General features: G+C 37.1%; 1 protein-coding gene across 1 annotated transcript in view; it reads left to right on the forward strand.

Annotated features, from left to right (window-relative positions):
• Nucleotides 1–17,594, forward strand: part of LOC101289454 (N-deacetylase and N-sulfotransferase 3) — a 157,520-nt gene that overhangs the window by 92,564 nt on the left and 47,362 nt on the right. The gene's annotated exons all lie outside the window — the stretch shown is intronic.

A 17,594-nucleotide genomic window follows, 5' to 3' on the forward strand; every position in this document is an offset into this window, starting at 1 on the left:
GAGCAGCCTGTTTTATTGGGCTACTGTTCTTCCTCCTTTACTTCTTAATACTAGGGTGCCAGCTCCCAAATAAACCATTTGTACATATTTCTGCTTGAGGCCAGTGTTACAAAGTTGCATAGAAAACGAACTAACTGAAGTAAGGTGTATAAGGAAAAGAAGGGATTTTTATTTCCCTTCTGAAGATCACTGACATAAAAAGTAAAGCTGTATTGATTTATAGTAAATTTGTCCCTGATGTTAGCAATATTCAAGATGAAAAAAAATGTAATTTTCCAAATGTGAAAAAAATTCTATCAGCATAAAAGTTAGATAAGAGAGGAATAAAGAGAATAAAATTTGAAAGACCCCTCTCTTTTTTTTTTTTTCATTTTAACATCTTTATTGGAGTATAATTGCTTTACAATGGTATGTTAGTTTCAGCTTCACAACAAAATGAATCAGTTATATATATACATATGTTCCCATATCTCTTCCCGCTTGCGTCTCCCTCCCTCCCACCCTCCCTATCCCACCCCTCCAGGCAGTCACAAAGCACCGAGCTGATCTCCCTGTGCTATGCGGCTGCTTCCCACTAGCTCTCTACCTTACGTTTGGTAGTGTATATATGTCCATGCTACTCTCTCACTTTGTCACCGTTTACCCTTAAGACCCCTCTCTTGACATTAATTTTACAGGTCTTGCAAGTAAAATTTCAGATATTTTTCATTATCTACTGGTATTCAATAGCTATCTATTTCTCAGCTCCTAGAAAATGAGATAGAAGTAAGAGTAACTCATCTTTGGGCAAAATCAAGATGTCTATCCAAAACTCACCATAGTTTGAAGTTAATAAACTTCTTCATACCCCCCAAAAATATAAATAATTCTGAGTTATATATCAGAAATAATCTGCTTCTTCTAACTTTTCTATTCTTAACAAATGGAAGTATCTTTGGAATCATCTCATATTGTTTTGTTCTCTTTTTTTATCAATTCAGCCACTAATACACAGGCAAAAGAATTAAACTAATGCCTAATGATGAACTGAAAATTCAGTTAAAATATTCTTAATATGGTAACATTTTCATCAATAATTTTAAGATTCTTTAATCTATAAAATTCTGATGTTTTATATTTCCTTTCATCATAGAGCAACTGTGAACAAGTAATCATCTATTTGATTTTTTTAACCAATAGTTGCTTTGGCACTTAAGAAATTCCTGGTGGTATTGTAATTCCAAAACTTTCTAAACCAAATTAGTTTTATTTACCATGGAAGAAATTCAAAATAAGATCATTCATGTTCAGTAGATTTACAATAAATATTATATCTTTTACTAATTAAACACCAAAGTATTTTCTTAATTGAGAAAAGATCTTGTGGTAAAGCTTATGTTATTCTTGGATACTGATTTGGACTAAACTAACTGAACAAACTCTTTAAACGTTTAGTAAACCTTGCTACTTTTCAGGCCTTTATCAATAACATTTGGCGATTTTGTTTGTCTTGCTGAGGAGATCCACAGGGAATAAAGGGAAGAAAAAACTACACGAACTTGTTCTTTTCTGATTCAGAAAACTTTCAGTAGACAGTTACTTTCAGATAAATGCTGGTATTCAAAATAAATGACAGGTCTTTTTAGACACCATAAGACATGCAAGGAATCCAAATTAACTTCATCTGGCATGTGAACCATGATTTTTGGAAACAACTGTAGTTCTCTAGAGATTTGTGGTTTAAGAAGCCCACTTCTAGACTCAGCCCAAGTCTTACCCAAGGAAAGATTACTATCATTAGCTAGTGATGTTTGCTTTGCAGAACAGAGTGAGGAGTAGTGGTTTGTTTCTATGAATTCTCCATCCCAAAATTAAATGTTTAGATAAAGTTTGTATTAAAATTAAGAAAGGTCCAGATGCAGTTAGGCATACTAGTAATTTGGCAGATGACACTCTCCTTAGGCCAGAATGAGGATGAGAAACCCTTGATGGAATCAAAGCTGCAAGAAAGATGAGAATTTTAATTATAGTGGATTTGAAAGATAGCCATTGTGGGCTTTAGTAATACTCCAGGCCTCGATCAGAAGTATCATTTTCTGAGAATGCTGAATGAGTTTGCTGTTTACTTCAAAAAGGTAGATGTGCATTAGAAATATACATATGGCTTTTAAATATATTCAAATATATTTGAATGAGTTGAAAATGAAAATATAAGCAGGATTTTATTTAATGTGCTTCTAAATTTTCTTCCTATATGTCAACATAATATCAAGGTATTCCAATAACTTTTACCAGTATTGTGGTGAGAGGTGGTTACAACGAAGTATCTCTCAGAGTTAAACTAGAATAAATCACAGCAAAGATAAGTATGTTCCTTAAACAGAGTACCTCTCTGGCCTGAAATGTTCTACTGTTACCAAAGTATTTTTCACTGCTAAAGAAAAAAGTGTCAACCTTGGAAATTTAATACAAAGAGCTTCAAAGACAATGTTAGCACTGCATAAGAGAGAGAAAACCTTGGCCTTTTCCAAATGAGTATTTCCAGTGTCACAGGCCACACACCTTGGATGTGGGTTGGATGCAGAGATTTTATTAGACGCTGAGGTTCAGGTGCATTTGAGAGGTGGGCCCATCAGGCTATCTGAGCCTGGGACCACTAAGAATTCAATTCTTCTAATTCCCTTTCTGATTCTAAACTCAGCCAGCAACTTCCTGAATATAGTTTGCTTTCCTATATAAATCCTACTATAGGAAAAGAATATGTCCATCATAAGAACTTGTACTCACTAGAACAGTAATTTGCAGCACAATTTTATAAATCTTTCAGTCGGTGAATACTTCCCACTTAACCTGATAACCAGGAGAGGACCCTCCAATTGTATATATTTTAATATTTCAGTTCCTCTATAATGTATAATTCTCCATTTTAAACTAATGGATGAAATTTTGTTTTTATTTATCAGTTTCAATTGTCTTTGCTAATTTGATTCTGCCCCCCAGAAATGGACACTGTCTGTCAGTGTACTGAATCAGGTGTTGGAGCACATCAGGCTAAGTAACAGGCCCTGAAGTGTTTGTTGATTAATTCAGGAAGGTAATGAATTACCTTATGGATCTACCAGGGGAGAGAGCCACTAGAACTACCCCAGAGTCACTATTAGCTAGACGCACAAGCACAAAATTTCTACACAAACATGTAATACACCCACACACAATATTCTTGATCAATTCATAATGCTCCAAGTACCCTTGTATATACTTTAAAAAATAGTGAGAAAGAGTCTACTTACTTTACATACCTACATAACATAATATGTAGATGGGTACTAAGAACTAAAACTTATGAAGATGACAAAAAAATATTAATTCACAGTGACTGCACCTGCCCTCAATAAACAGAACCCTATAAATTTATGACATATATACTTATACAAAAAAAAAACCAAACCACTACTAAAGAGTATATTGTCCATTTTAAAGTGAGTTTCCAGTTCCACCGATCTTAGGTAAATGTGATAATACTTAAGTAGTGTGACAAATGGAATAGTTCTGAATTAGACATGATTGTTCCTCTTTTGGGAGCCATATTATATTCTGTTGCTCTGAAAAAGGATGTGCCCTTCCTTCTCCAGTGTTCTTATTTCTAATTACAAAATGTCTGAGTCTTTGCTTATGCTCTTGTTCAATAAACAGACTCTAGGTATTGAGTCCCTAACAGCCGATATCTGTGCCTCCCTCCAACATGCTTGATAATAAAGTCAGTGCTTACTTTACTTATTAATCCAGAACAGTTGTGGATTGCCACAAGATTCATGCTCTTACCACACTTGTTTGGAATTCAAGTGGAGCAAATCCCTGACAGCATAGCAATATTATACTTCCTTCATCAAACTGTTAAACATCCCATACAAACAGTAGCTAATCCCCTTATGCCCATGTTTCATTAAACACTTTTTGTCTCTATTGTTTCTCAATTTGATATAGCATCTATCCACCATACCCTCCATACCCTCCTACCCAAATCCCTGAAAGCTAAATCTAAATTGTATTTCTCTAATTACAATTACACATGGTGAGTAGAATTGACTATTTCAAACTGGGTAACACATGAGTGATTACAATGAAAGTAAAACAACAGAATTCATACAAGATAACTTGTATAAATAGAAATTAACCCACACTGAAATTTTTTTAAAAACTATAATTTACATGTATATGGCTTATGTGTGCTTATCTATAGAATTCATCTAAAAGAAAACAGCTTTTTTTCTTAATGGGAAATTTTATGTTTCTTTCTTTCCTTATTTACTAATCCTGGAAAACATTGTGATAACAGAAAACTCTTTATTGAAAAATAAATGCTAATAATAACAACAACTTTGGATAGTAGAAAAATAATTCCTGAACATGTCTAATAATGAGTATTACCTGGGACAACTGATTAAAAAAAGTCCAGACTTAATGCATCAGAACCTGCAGGGGACAGTTTGGGGACCTGCATACTTATCATGAGCTTTAGGTGATTCTTATGATCAGGCAAATTTGGGAAATACTGCAGAGGAAGAAAATGGAGAAATAATTTTGGTAATCAAAGATTACCAAAAACTGCTATAGAAATTGTGGACCTATGGTCAAGGTATCAGAATTGAAAATGAGTCCAAATCTGCAGTAAGATTTGTTTAAAAAACAGTGAGAATGAATGTTTTTTCTTAATGACCAGAGAACTCTAGCTTGAACTGGAGTTTAAAATAGAGGTAACTCCTGTTTATCCTTTAAGGATGGCTTAAGGGTCACTTTCCTCAGGAAACATTCTCTGCTCTGGTTTAGAAGTACCTTCTTGTGTTCCCATAGCATCCTCTGCCGACTCTTCCTAAGTACCTACTACCTTGCATTGTGACTGTGGGTTTGCTGTTAGGCTCTTTGCTTCTTGTGGCAGAAAATGTGTCTTTCATCTCCAAAATCATCCCAGTGCCTAAACATGATGCCTTATACCTAGTTTTTATTTAACACATATTAAGGAAGAGAAACTGACTTTTCTAATGGCCTGATACCAAAAACAAACACAATAAATCTGAAAGGAAAGGACATCTGGGTCCTGGTAAGATAATTCTTGAATCAAAAGCATAAGTAAAACCTGTATCATGAGTTAGATGGGGCTGAATTATGTACTATTGTGTACTGCTCTTCACATACGTAGTTGTCTCTTCCGTATAAGATTTGTTTTCATTGAGTTCCTCTGGCTGTAAGAACTAGAGACCCACTCAAGTTACCTCAAATAATGGAAGTGTGGGACTCCAGAATGCTGAGTCCAAGGCAGTTTCAGGGCCCATAAAAATGAGAATTACTGATCTTGATCTTGCCTTAGTGCTTTAATACAACACAACAGGTGCTTTTCACGTGTCTGAGTGTCTCGTTTTTCTACTACTGACTATATATTACATGTCTGCCTCAAAAGTGCTGCTTGCTTTATGGCTTCTGTGCCCTCATTAATTAATTTTACACATGACCCAATGTGACTGCATCAAATGTTTTCCATACAACATTCAGCTTCAATTCTAACTTGCTAATTTTCTCATCCTCTTGTGGTGTCGCAGATCAAATTCCCAAGCAAGGGAATCTATTTGTCCCAGCTTACTTTTTTGAGTCAGCCAATATCAGCCCTGGCCTGTTGTGAAGTGAGTGCTCCTGGCTATGGGCACCCCACAACTACCTCCAATCTCCATTCTACACTATGACTGGGCAATGGGCTGCCTAAGGGCTATCCTTTCAGCAAAAGCTTGGAAGAGGCAGGTACTATGACTGCTGTCTAGCCTGAATCTGAATCCTGTGGGAATAGTCAGTATGTCTCAGCCAATTCCAGAGATTTGGGAGTAAGCTAAACCTTTTTGGAGAAGGCCTAAAGATTAATTTTGAAGCTTGTAAAGTCTAAGTGAGTAGTTCTGTTAGATATAGGACCAATTAATTTCATTCATCATTTTACTGTCTATCTTGCTTCTAGAATGCAAGTTCCAAGACAGCATGTACGTCTTGTGTTTTATTTACTCTATATCTTCAAACTAAGAAGAGTTCCTGGCATGTCGCAGGTGCTAACAAAATATTTCATAAGTGGATGAATGAAGTTAAATGTCCAACAACAGGGGTGGGAATATTAAAAGAGCAAATTATGTTCCCCCCATAGTGGAATACATTCAGCCATTAAAAAACACATTGTATAATAATTTTTGATGACATGGGAAACAGTCATGATATATTCAGTGAAAAAGTATGTTGTTAGAAAATTAGATGCAAGCATGGAAATAAACTAGAAGGAATTCAGCTGAATGTTAGCAATGGTTGCCCTAGATAACAGGATTAAAGATGATTTTCTTTGTCACGTTTGTCTGATTTTTATAATATGTCTACATTGAATGTCTATTACTCTTAAAACCAGCACACACACACACACACACACACACACACACACACACACAATGCTACATTAACAATAATAAAGAATTATCTAACACTAACAGTGAAGGACGTAAAATGCAATTATTTATTTAGTGATATATCAGGGGTAGAATTAGTATTTACTCAGTTCCAGTTGTTCCCTATCTGTCTCGTATATCACCTAACACCTACCTCACTGCATGGTTATTTGTGTACATATACATCAGTTCTCCTATATGAGGGGGCATTCTTGCAGAATTATCTGTGTGTGTTTCATTTTTGTGCTTCCCATGGTGTCTAGATCAATGTTTTAAATCTAATAAATGGTCACTAAATGTTTTTTAAATGACTGACTAAATGTAAGAAGTTATGTTTTAGGGGCATCACTTGACTTATGGCCTATCCAAATGTGAATAATAACAAGCCTGGTTTTAACAAAACTACATTCTGGTAGATTCTCTGCTTTCAAGAGAGTGAAATTCAGGATCCAGGAAATTTTTAAGTGGCTCCAAACGTTTGGCAGGTTTTTACAAGTGATGATGAATTAGCCTGACATGGAACAATGGACAAGTAAAGCTGGAAAGAACCACAAAATTCATCTACTCGGTCACCTAATTTTAGGCTCAAGGTCACTCCTGTATTTTTCTGTTGAGAACCCAGCCTTCCTGACTCTGAGTTTGGTGCTTCTACCACTACAACATGCTGCTTCTGCACTCCTGGGTAAATTGGCCTTAATGTGATGCACATTACCTGTTAATGTGACTCAGTTACCTGGTACCAGGAAAATGTGCAAATGGTTTAAAATTTCTGGCTATTATTTAGAAAAAGCAACCCATCTCCATATTGAGTAAAAAATAAGTGCTTTTGAAAAAAAAGCTATAATAAGCAGTTATAGCTAAGGGAAAATGTCAAATGTACTTTTAAAGAACTATGAATAATAAGCTATGTTTTATCTTAAAACAATAAATCTTATTGATGTTACTTATATATTGATAAGACTTTTAAACATTTTTTTGTTTTTTTATTTTATTTTTTATTAGACTTTTAAACTTGTAAAGCCAAAACACTTTATTTCATTTATTTCCTACTTTCCATATCAGCCCTATTTTTCTATCAATGTTCTTCATGATTAACTATGGTTTTATATAATTACTTGCCACTGTGAGATTAAGAATATTATAAGAAAGCATGATTGTCTTGATTCTACAGTTAAGAAAAATAGGAGTATGATAAACTCTCAAGCCATTGAGATGGATATTTTTAAGAAATTTAAGAGAATTGATATTAAGTTAAAGAAATGAATATTATTTTTGTTTAATCCTTTCATAGTTTCACATAACTTATAGGATAAACAAACAAACAAAAAATCCTTCACTTGGAAAAAAAAATTAAGTCTGGCTCCTACCCACCTTTATGGTCTCTTTTTTCAATAATCTCATATATGCACCTTTCAATCCATCCATACCGAAGAATTTGTAGTTCCCTAAACAGGACCTGTTATCTTGTTCTGTGCCTTAGAGTGCTACTGCCTCAGGTTGGAATGCCTTCCAGCAAATCTGAGCTCGAACGTCATCTTTTTACAGAAGACCTCTCCCAACTCTTCAGTTTCTCCTGTGTTCTCATAGCACCCAGGCATAACCATAACATAACTTGCCCCCAGTACTATAATCGGTTATCTTTCTCATCCAGTAGTTTGCGCATTCCTTGATAGAAAGCATCATGTCTTATTTATTTTGTAATCAAGATATATGCAAAATTTTAGCTCATAGTAGGCTCTCAATAAATGACAGTGCATTAACTTGCCATGCATGTTTGAAGGAAACACTTCCTTTGACGGAAGATCTATTTGCCTTGGAAATACTTATTCACAGAATCACTTGACTCAAGAGTTTGCATTATTGTGCTTTCATTTCTCCCAACATGGCATCCAGGGAGATCCTTTTGAAAGTCATTAAATTTATGAAAAGATGGTCAGTTTCACTCATAGGAAGAAAAATCAAGGTTAAACATATTGAGATACCATTTCTTATCCATCATATTGCCAAAAATTCAACAGATTGGTAAAATATTCTGTTAACAAGGCTGTGGGAAAACAGATATTCTCATACATCCTAGTGGATATGCAACCCCTACTGAGGGAATGCAAAATGGTACAGCCGCTATGGAAAACAGTATGGAGTTTCCTCAAAAATTAAAAATAAGACTACCATATGATCCACCAACCGTACTTCTGGATATCTGTCCAAAAGAATTGAAAACAGGATCTCAAAGAGATATTTGCCCTCCTATGTTTGTTGCAGCATTATTCTCAATGGCCAAGAGGTAGAAACAACTTAGCTGTCCATTGACAGATGAATAAATAAAGAAAATATGGTACATATGTACAGTAGAATATTATTCAGCCTTAAAAAGGAAGGAAATCCTGTCATATGCTACAACATGAATGAAACTTGAAGACATTATATGCTAAGTGAAATAGGCCAGTCACAAAAGAACAATACTATATGATTCCACTTGTTTGAGGTGTCTAAAGTGGTCACACTCATAGAAACAAAGTAAAATGGTGGTTGCCAGGGCCTAGAGGGAGGGGAAAATGGGGAGCTGCTATTCAGTGGGTATAGAGTTCCAGCCATGCAAGATGAAAAAGCTCTAGACATGTACAGCATACTGTACTGTACATTTAAAAATTTTGCTGAGGGGCTTCCCTGGTGGCGCAGTGGTTGAGAGTCCGCCTGCCGATGCAGGGGACACGGGTTCGTGCCCCGGTCTGGGAAGATCCCACATGCCGCGGAGCGGCTGGGCCCGTGAGCCATGGCCGCTGAGCCTGCACATCCGGAGCCTGTGCTCCGCAACGGGAGAGGTCACAACAGTGAGAGGCCTGTGTACAGCAAAAAAAAAAAAAAAAAAAAAAAAAATTTGCTGAGGGTAGATTTCATGTTAATTTTTGCCACAAATGTTTTTTAAATTTTTATTGGAATATAGTTACTCTACAATGTTGTGTTAGTTTCTGCTGTACAGCAAAGTTAATCAGCTATATGTATACATATATCTCCGCTTTTTCAGATTTCCTTCCCATTTAGGTCACCACAGAGCACTGAGTAGAGTTCCCTGTGCTATACAGCAGGTTCTCATTAGTTATCTATTTTATATATAGTATCAATAGTGTATATATGTCAATCCCAATCTCCCACCCAATTCATCCCACCCCCCATTCCCCCGCTTGGTGTCCGTACGTTTGTTCTCTACGTCTGTGTTTCTATTTCTGCTTTGCAAATAGGTTCATCTGTACCATTTTTCTAGATTCCACATATATGCATTAATATACCATATTTGTTTTTCTCTTTCTGACTTACTTCACTCTGTATGACAGTCTCTAAGTCCATCCATGTCTCTGCAAATGACACAATTTCATTCCTTTTTATGGCTGAGTAACATTCCATTGTATACATGTACCACATCTTCTTTATCCATTCCTCTGTCGATGGACATTTAGGTCGCTTCCATCTCCTGGCTGCTGTAAATAATGCTGCCATGAATATTGGAGTGCATGTGTCTTTTGGAATTATGGTTTTCTCCAGGTGTATGCCCAGGAGTGGGATTGCTGGGTCATGTGGTAGTTCTACTTTTAGTTTTTTAAGGAACCTCCATACTGTTCTCCATAGTAGCTGTATCAATTTACATTCCCACCAACAGTGCAAGAGGGTTCCCTTTTCTCCATACCCTCTTCAGCATTTATTGTTTGTAGATTTTTTGATGATGGCCATTCTGACCAGTGTGAGGTGATACCTCATTGTAGTTTTGATTTTCATTTCTCTAATAATTAGTGATGTTGAGCATCTTTTCATGTGCCTATTGGCCATCTGTATGTGTCCACATACAGACATTTCTCTTTGGAGAAATGTCTATTTAGGTCTCCCACCCATTTTTTGATTGGGTTGTTTGGTTTTTTTGATACTGAGCTGCATGAGCTGTTTGTATATTTTGGAGATTAATCCCTTGTCAGTTGCTTCGTTTGCAAATATTTTCTCCCACTCTGAGAGTTCTCTTTTCGTCTTTTTTATGGTTTCCTTTGCTGTGCAAAAACTTTTAAGTTTAATTAGGTCCCACTTGTTTATTTTTGGTTTTATTTTCATTACTCTAGGAGGTGGGTCAAAAAAGATCTTGCTGTGTTTTATGTCAAAGAGTGTTCTGCCTACGTTTTCCTCTAAGAATTTTATAGTGTCTGCCTTACATTTAGGTCTTTAATCCATTTTGAGTTTATTTTTGTGTATGGTGTTAGGGAGTGTTCTAATTTCATTCTTTTACAGTGTAGCTGTCCAGTTTTCCCAGCACCACTGATTGAAGAGGCTGTCTTTTCTCCACTGTATATTCTTGCCTCCTTTGTCATAGATTAGCTGACCATATGTGCATGGGTTTATCTCTGGGCTTTGTATCCTGCTCCATTGATCTATATTTCTATTTTTGGGCCAGTACTATACTGTCTTGATAACTGTCTTGAGAGCTTTGTAGTGTATCTGAAGTCAGGGAGCCTGATTTCTCCAGATCTGTTTTTCTTCTCAAGATTGCTTTGGCTATTCGGGGTCTTTTGTATTTCTATACAAGTTGTAAAATTTTTTGTTCTTTTTCTATGAAAAATGCCATTGGTAATTTGATAGGGATTGCATTGAATCTGTAGATTGCTTTGGGTAGTGTAGTCATTTTCACAATATTGATTCTTCGAATCCAAGAGCATGGTATATCTCTCCCTCTGTTTGTGTCGTCTTTGATTTCTTTCATCAGTATCTTGTAGTTTTTTGAGTACAGGTATTTTTTTTTAAAAAGTGAAAGAACTTTAAAAAATACCTTTTTGTATTTTTGACAGTACATTTTAAACATGAATCTAACCATGAAGAAACAATCTCACAAGTCCCAAAATTGGTATATTCTATAAAACAAATGTTCTAGACTTTTCCAAAAATATATCGTGTTTAAAAAAATAAAGAAGGGATTCCCTGTGGGTGCAGTGGTTAAGAATCTGCCTGCCAATGCAGGGGACACGGGTTCGAGCTCTGGTCTGGGAAGATCCCACATGCTGCAGAGCAACTAAGCCCGTGTGCCACAACTACTGCGCCTGCACTCTAGAGCCCGCGAGCCACAACTACTGAAGCCTGTGCACCTAGAGCCCATGCTCCACAACAAGAGAAGTCATTGCAATGAGAAGCCTTCACACCGCAACGAAGAGTAGCCCCTGCTTGCCTCACCTAGAGAAAGCCCGTGTGCAACAACGAAGACCCAACGCACCCAAAAATAAAATAAATAAATTTACAAAAAAATAAAGAAGGAGGATTATTCTAGTTTAAAAGAAACTAAAAGCCATAATAACCTAATACAATTTATAATTCTTAAGCCTTCGTTGGATCCTCAATTTTTTTTTAATATATCTGTAAGTATCATTTTTCTAGTTATTACTGCTGGGTAACAAAATACCCCAAAACACAATGGCTTAAAAAGAAAACAGCAATTATTTTCTTATCACTCATGATTTCTGTAGGTCAGAATTCAGCGAGGGCTGGACTGGGTGGTGATTCTGGCCTTCAGTGTCTCATGAGGTTGCAGTCAGATGGTGACTGGACCTGGAAAACCAGGCAAGGAGCTGGCAGGACATCTCTTCACAGTGTCTCAGGGCTTTTTCATGTGATCTCTCCCCAAGGGCTTCTAAGGGGCTTCCTCACAGCAGGAGGGCCTCAGGCAGTCACGTGGCTTTAGGGCTTATCAAGCATCAGAGCAACCAAGGCAGAAGCAGAACTACCTGGGATTCAGAAGTCACAGCAACATTTCTGCTTCACGAAAGCCTGACCACATTCAAAGGGAGAATTAGATTCCATCTCTTTACGGGGAGTGACAAAGTTCTAGAAGAGAGAGAAATTGTGGGAGGCCATCTTTGGAAAATATAATTTACCACAGACAATTATGGAACAATTAGGGGACTTTAAATATGGACTGCACAATAGATGATACTGAAATATGTCTTCCTAGGCGTGATGATATTTGATTTTACAGTAAAATGTATGTGCTCTTAGATGATGCATGCTAAGGGATTTAGTGGCAGTGTCCTGCTGTCTGCAACTTATTTTCAAGTGATTTAGCAAAATAACAGGTATATTTAAGAGTGAAAGAAATAGAAAATGCAAAGCAAATGTAGTGAAATGTAAGGAACTGGAGAATAGGTGAAGGATATACAGATGTTCACTGTCCTAATTTTTTTTTTTTTTTTTTTTTTTTCCGGTATGCGGGCTTCTCACTGCCGTGGCCTCTCCCGTTGCGGAGCACAGGCTCCGAACGCGCAGGCACAGCGGCCATGGCCCACGGGCCCAGCCGCTCCGCGGCATGTGGGATCCCCCCAGACCGGGGCACGAACCCGTGTCCCCTGCATCGGCAGGCGGACTCCCAACCACTGCGCCACCAGGGAAGCCCTGTCCTAATTTTTTGCTTTTCTATAGATTTATGACATGTTTTTCAAATATTTGAGTGAGAAATAATGTAAGTCCGATTACATTATTTCTCTGCTCACATCCTCCAAACCTCTCTCTTCAGAGTAGATGCCAGACTCCTTACCATGACCTACAGGACCTGTGTGATCTGAACCCTTACCTCCCTGATATTATCTCCAGGTGGAGGGAACAGCAAGTACAAAAGCCCCGGGAGTGTGCTTGGCATGTTTTAGAAACAGCAGGTAGTTTACAATGTCCTATTTTAATTGATGCCTCTTAAACATCTTCTTCATAAATCTTTGTGTACGCATTGTTTCTGGTTTGATGTGAAACCTCAGTTCCCTGCCTACTCATTTCTTTCTTGGTTGTAGGAACTTCAGCCCTTGAAGAACTCAGTCAAAGCCAGATCATTTCTCACTACCCCCCAAAATGCCTGAGAATTCTGTTTAGGAAAGGGAAAAGATCCAGCCAGGAAAATTTAAGAAGGTTCCCAGTTACATTCAAATTTGAATTTCACCTATTTGATATTCCCCTCAGGATGCCTGGTATCCTTTCAATCTTACCTCCAAGGCACATTGTATTGTATTGTTTTTGAGGTTTAGATTGTCTAAGCATGCCCTGTAGTAACGAGTAGGTTCTTAACAAGATTTTACTTTGCAGGATTTAATCCACTGGCTTTCTTGCTTGGCTGCCTTTGGCTAAAGCTCACTGTTTGGTTGGACCTCCCTTGCCTGTGGCCCTACACCATGGTGCTGCCTATCACAGGCATTAGTAATTTCCTGTCTTGGCTGGAGGCCCTCACAGAAGCCATATTTTCATTGCATATATTTGTTCCTGATGTTTTGGTCTTAGGTCTCAGCAGAACTGTGGTTCTTTCTGAAGGTCATATGATACTGTTTTCAGGGGAGGTATTAGCCCCACAGATAATTGGGCCTTTTGATCTCCAAGATGAGTAGGTTGGCCACATCTTTCCTTCCAAACCAGTGAACACTGTATTAAGTAGGGCTTGTTGGTAAATTCAGTGTATCAGGAACTCACAGCCACATAAGGGACCAATGAGCTAATAATAACAACAACACAGGTACCTCTTATTAGAAGCCAGATAGTTAATAGACATTAGAAACCAAAGCTCAAAAAATATTACCAGGCTATCTGAATGCTTACTGTACTGGCATCAGTAAAGTGAGCAAACCCCAGGTGAGATTGCTATCCGTAGTGAAACAGGCTAAGACATTCATTTGGAGGAAACGGGACAGTTAAATGCCAGGGAGGCTTGGCTAGGTGTCCTCTGTACTAAAATTAGAATTCTGAGATTGCCATTTTCCAACTTGGCGAGCCTTAAAAAAAAACCTTCATATCCTTTAACACTGTAATTCCACTTCTAGGAATCTATCCTAGATTTAGAAAAAAGTGTTAATTGTAATGAGGGAAGAAAATGGAAATAAATGATGTCCAACTGAATGGAAATGTATAAACAAATTATGTCCACTTAGGTTATTATGCAGATTTTAAAATTTATGTGTATGAATAATTAGGCAATAACATAAGAAGTAAAAGATATATTATGTATAAATAGGGTACAAAAGTATCAAAATTTTGTTTTAAAAAACTATACATAAACTATACATACTGAAAAGAAATGTATCTTTGGATGTTGAAATTTTGGTATTTTTCTTTCTGCTCTTCTGTATTTTATATTTTTCTTTTTTAAAATATCTCTATCGGAGTATTGGAGTTTTACAATGTTGTGTTAGTTTCTGCTGTACCACAAAGTGAATCAGCTCTATGTATACATATATACCCATATCCCCTTCCTCTTAAGCCTCCTTCCCACCCTCTCTATCCCATCCCGATAGGTCGTCACAAAGCACGTAGCTGATCTCCCTGTGCTATGCAGCAGCTTCCCATTAGCCATCCAATTTACATTTGGTAGTGTATATATGTCATTGCTACTCTCTCACTTCGTCCTATAATTTTTCTTTAATGAGTTTCCAACATCTTTTTTAACAAGAAGTGGTAAAGCACTGATTTTTAAAGTACTAACACAAGAGTTCCTATTAGCAGAGAATGATCAAACCAGTTTAATTATGAATTACCATTTAAACAAATTATTTTAAGACAAGGGTATCATATTAGGGGATTCGGTTCAACAGTACTTTTTGAGTATCTTTTTCTTCAAATTTCAAAATATTAACACCTTGTAAAATTCCATAGGATAAGAGGTGAAACACGAATAATTGTATTTCTGTAATTCTGCTTTTTCCCTTTAACAAGTATATGGACTGAAGCAAGAACAAGGCAATAAGCAAGAAGGGCCCTTGAGCAGGAGGGAAAGAGACAAAGGGAACCTGTTCTGTACTAGACCATGCTTTTTAGAAGGGACCTTATTTCATTCTAGCAACAATTCCTTGAGGCTTCGTGTATATCATCTTATTGGACCTTAACAGCAATCCTATGAGGCATGTCATAGATGAGGAAACTGGGGTTCAAAGAGATTCCCTAATCTGACCAAAGATAAACATATAGTAAGAGAAAGGTCCTCCATTCTACTGTCATTGTGCTTCGTTGATAGAATACCCCTGACCCACACTCAGAGCCTTGAATAGCCTCATTTTTAAACAGAATTAAGCCACACTTCTTAGTCTGGTTTCTCATCCTAAGGGACACACAAACATTAGAACATGAGAGAAAGAACACTAGAGCAATGGCAGTGGGAAATGAAAGCTGACAAAGGAGTAGGACACCCCCCCCAAAAAAAACCACCTATTACAAAGCATCCAAAAACTCAAAAAGCATAGTTATGTGGTAGTATAGAACAATTTTATGACAAGACATACAACTCTATGCAATGCTGAGGTAATTGTTATACTCAATACTTTATTTTCCATATACTCTGTAATACAGGAGGAATGTAGTACCTACAAGTTATTTTGCACAAAGGTCATCCTAATTCTCTTCTCCAAGGGTTCTGAATGGATGAGGTGTTTGCTTTTGTTGTTTTTGTTATACATAAGAATCTAGTAGAAGACTCACAAACACAAGGTGATTACTCAACTGAGGCCCCTCAGAATAGACAGTATCCAAATATAGAACTTGTTTTTTGTTTAAGTAAAAGCCAAGAATAGACTTAACAGCTACTAAGTTATTGATATACCTTGAAATATTTTGCTAGAACAATGTAGAAATGGAATTGAAACATCAAGTGAAGCTTTCTGTGCTACTGTGGTTTCAATTGAATGCTGCGCTTTGTATAAACACAACTTTTGTGGTTTAACTTTAGGCTGTTCTCTGCGGTCTTCCCATATAATGGGAACGCGTCAGAAGCACAGCTTCGCTTCCTGTGTAGGCTGGAAACTGTTAACTGCAAAGTTTGGAGATAGTCTCACAGAGCTCTTTGCCATATGTTAAACTAAACTTGATATGAAAAATATCATATCAGTTTCCAGTTTCCCAGAGCATTAAGAAGAAAAAAAAAGGAGCTCAAGCTTTATAAATATAAAAAGCATCTGTCTGCACAGGAAATTCTACTGTGTTATTTTGCAAATGATCCCTACTTATATTTACAAGAGAAATCAGATCTGATGAAGTAGTGATATATAGGAAGTAGCGCACCATTCTGTTCAGAATTTTTTAATATATGTTCATAACTCTGAATGGCTGCCTGGACTGTGAACTAACCATCATTGAACAGAGCTCTCAACAGCGCTGCCCAGTATGCTCCAAGTGAAAGGAGATGGAATATTTTGATAGCATGCTGCTAACTTAAACATTTCTGTCGGATGTCATTTTTGTGTTTCAATGCTCCCACCACTCTTTCCAATTCAGGAAGACTCATGAGCATTCACAAAATGTTTGGCACAGTTTTCATTCTGATTTTTTACTTCTCCTTGACTCTCTAAGCCTCTGCATAGACACTCGTCCAGATGCAAATATCCTTGAGTTCATCTTCAGTAGCCTTTTTAAGAATCCCTTTCTGTGACTTCCCTTCTACCTGCCTCCCCATTGTCACCTCTAATTTTGACATTTCTTTTGCTCTGAACCACCATTCCATGGCCCTCATAAGATTAACAGCTGAAACCCATACCCAGAACCCTGGTCATTCATGACAGTCTATGGAGGACTTCACGCTGCCTTTATAATATACCATATATTTACCCGCCGCCCTCTCTCAGACTTGGCTGTACACCCTTTGGCTCACTTCATCAATTCGGTGCTCCAGCATTTAGCCTTGATCTCACTGATTGCTTTCTTGCCTCACAGAGAGTACTTAAAGACTTCCACCTGAATCTGTCTGCCTTTTTTATCTAATAGCCTGTCCATGCCAGTACTACCAACTAAACTCCCTTTAACCATGAAATGATAGTTTTTCTTCTGATTTCTTCTTTTTCACACCTTTATCTTGCCTAGTTTTCACTCAGTGTTCATTCTTTTACTAACTTAAGGCTTCTCTTGCTCTCAGTTCCATGTAATACCCTTCTTTCTTCCAATATCATATATTAATAACTATTACTCATCCATCACTAAGTATTGCCCACTTTTACTATTTTCACTGGTTTAAAAGTTGCTGTCTCTTCTATTAAGCTTTCACTTGCAGTTCCCTAAATAATCTTGAAAATATATATTAATCTCTCCCTGTGGTCTTGATGCTCTAGTCTTAAGACGAAGAAATAGCACCACTTCCTCCACAGGAGTCAGAAGGAGGGCACTCATGGTACA

This window comes from Orcinus orca, chromosome 4, assembly GCF_937001465.1.
Source record: "Orcinus orca chromosome 4, mOrcOrc1.1, whole genome shotgun sequence".
Classification (NCBI taxonomy): Eukaryota; Metazoa; Chordata; class Mammalia; order Artiodactyla; family Delphinidae; genus Orcinus; species Orcinus orca.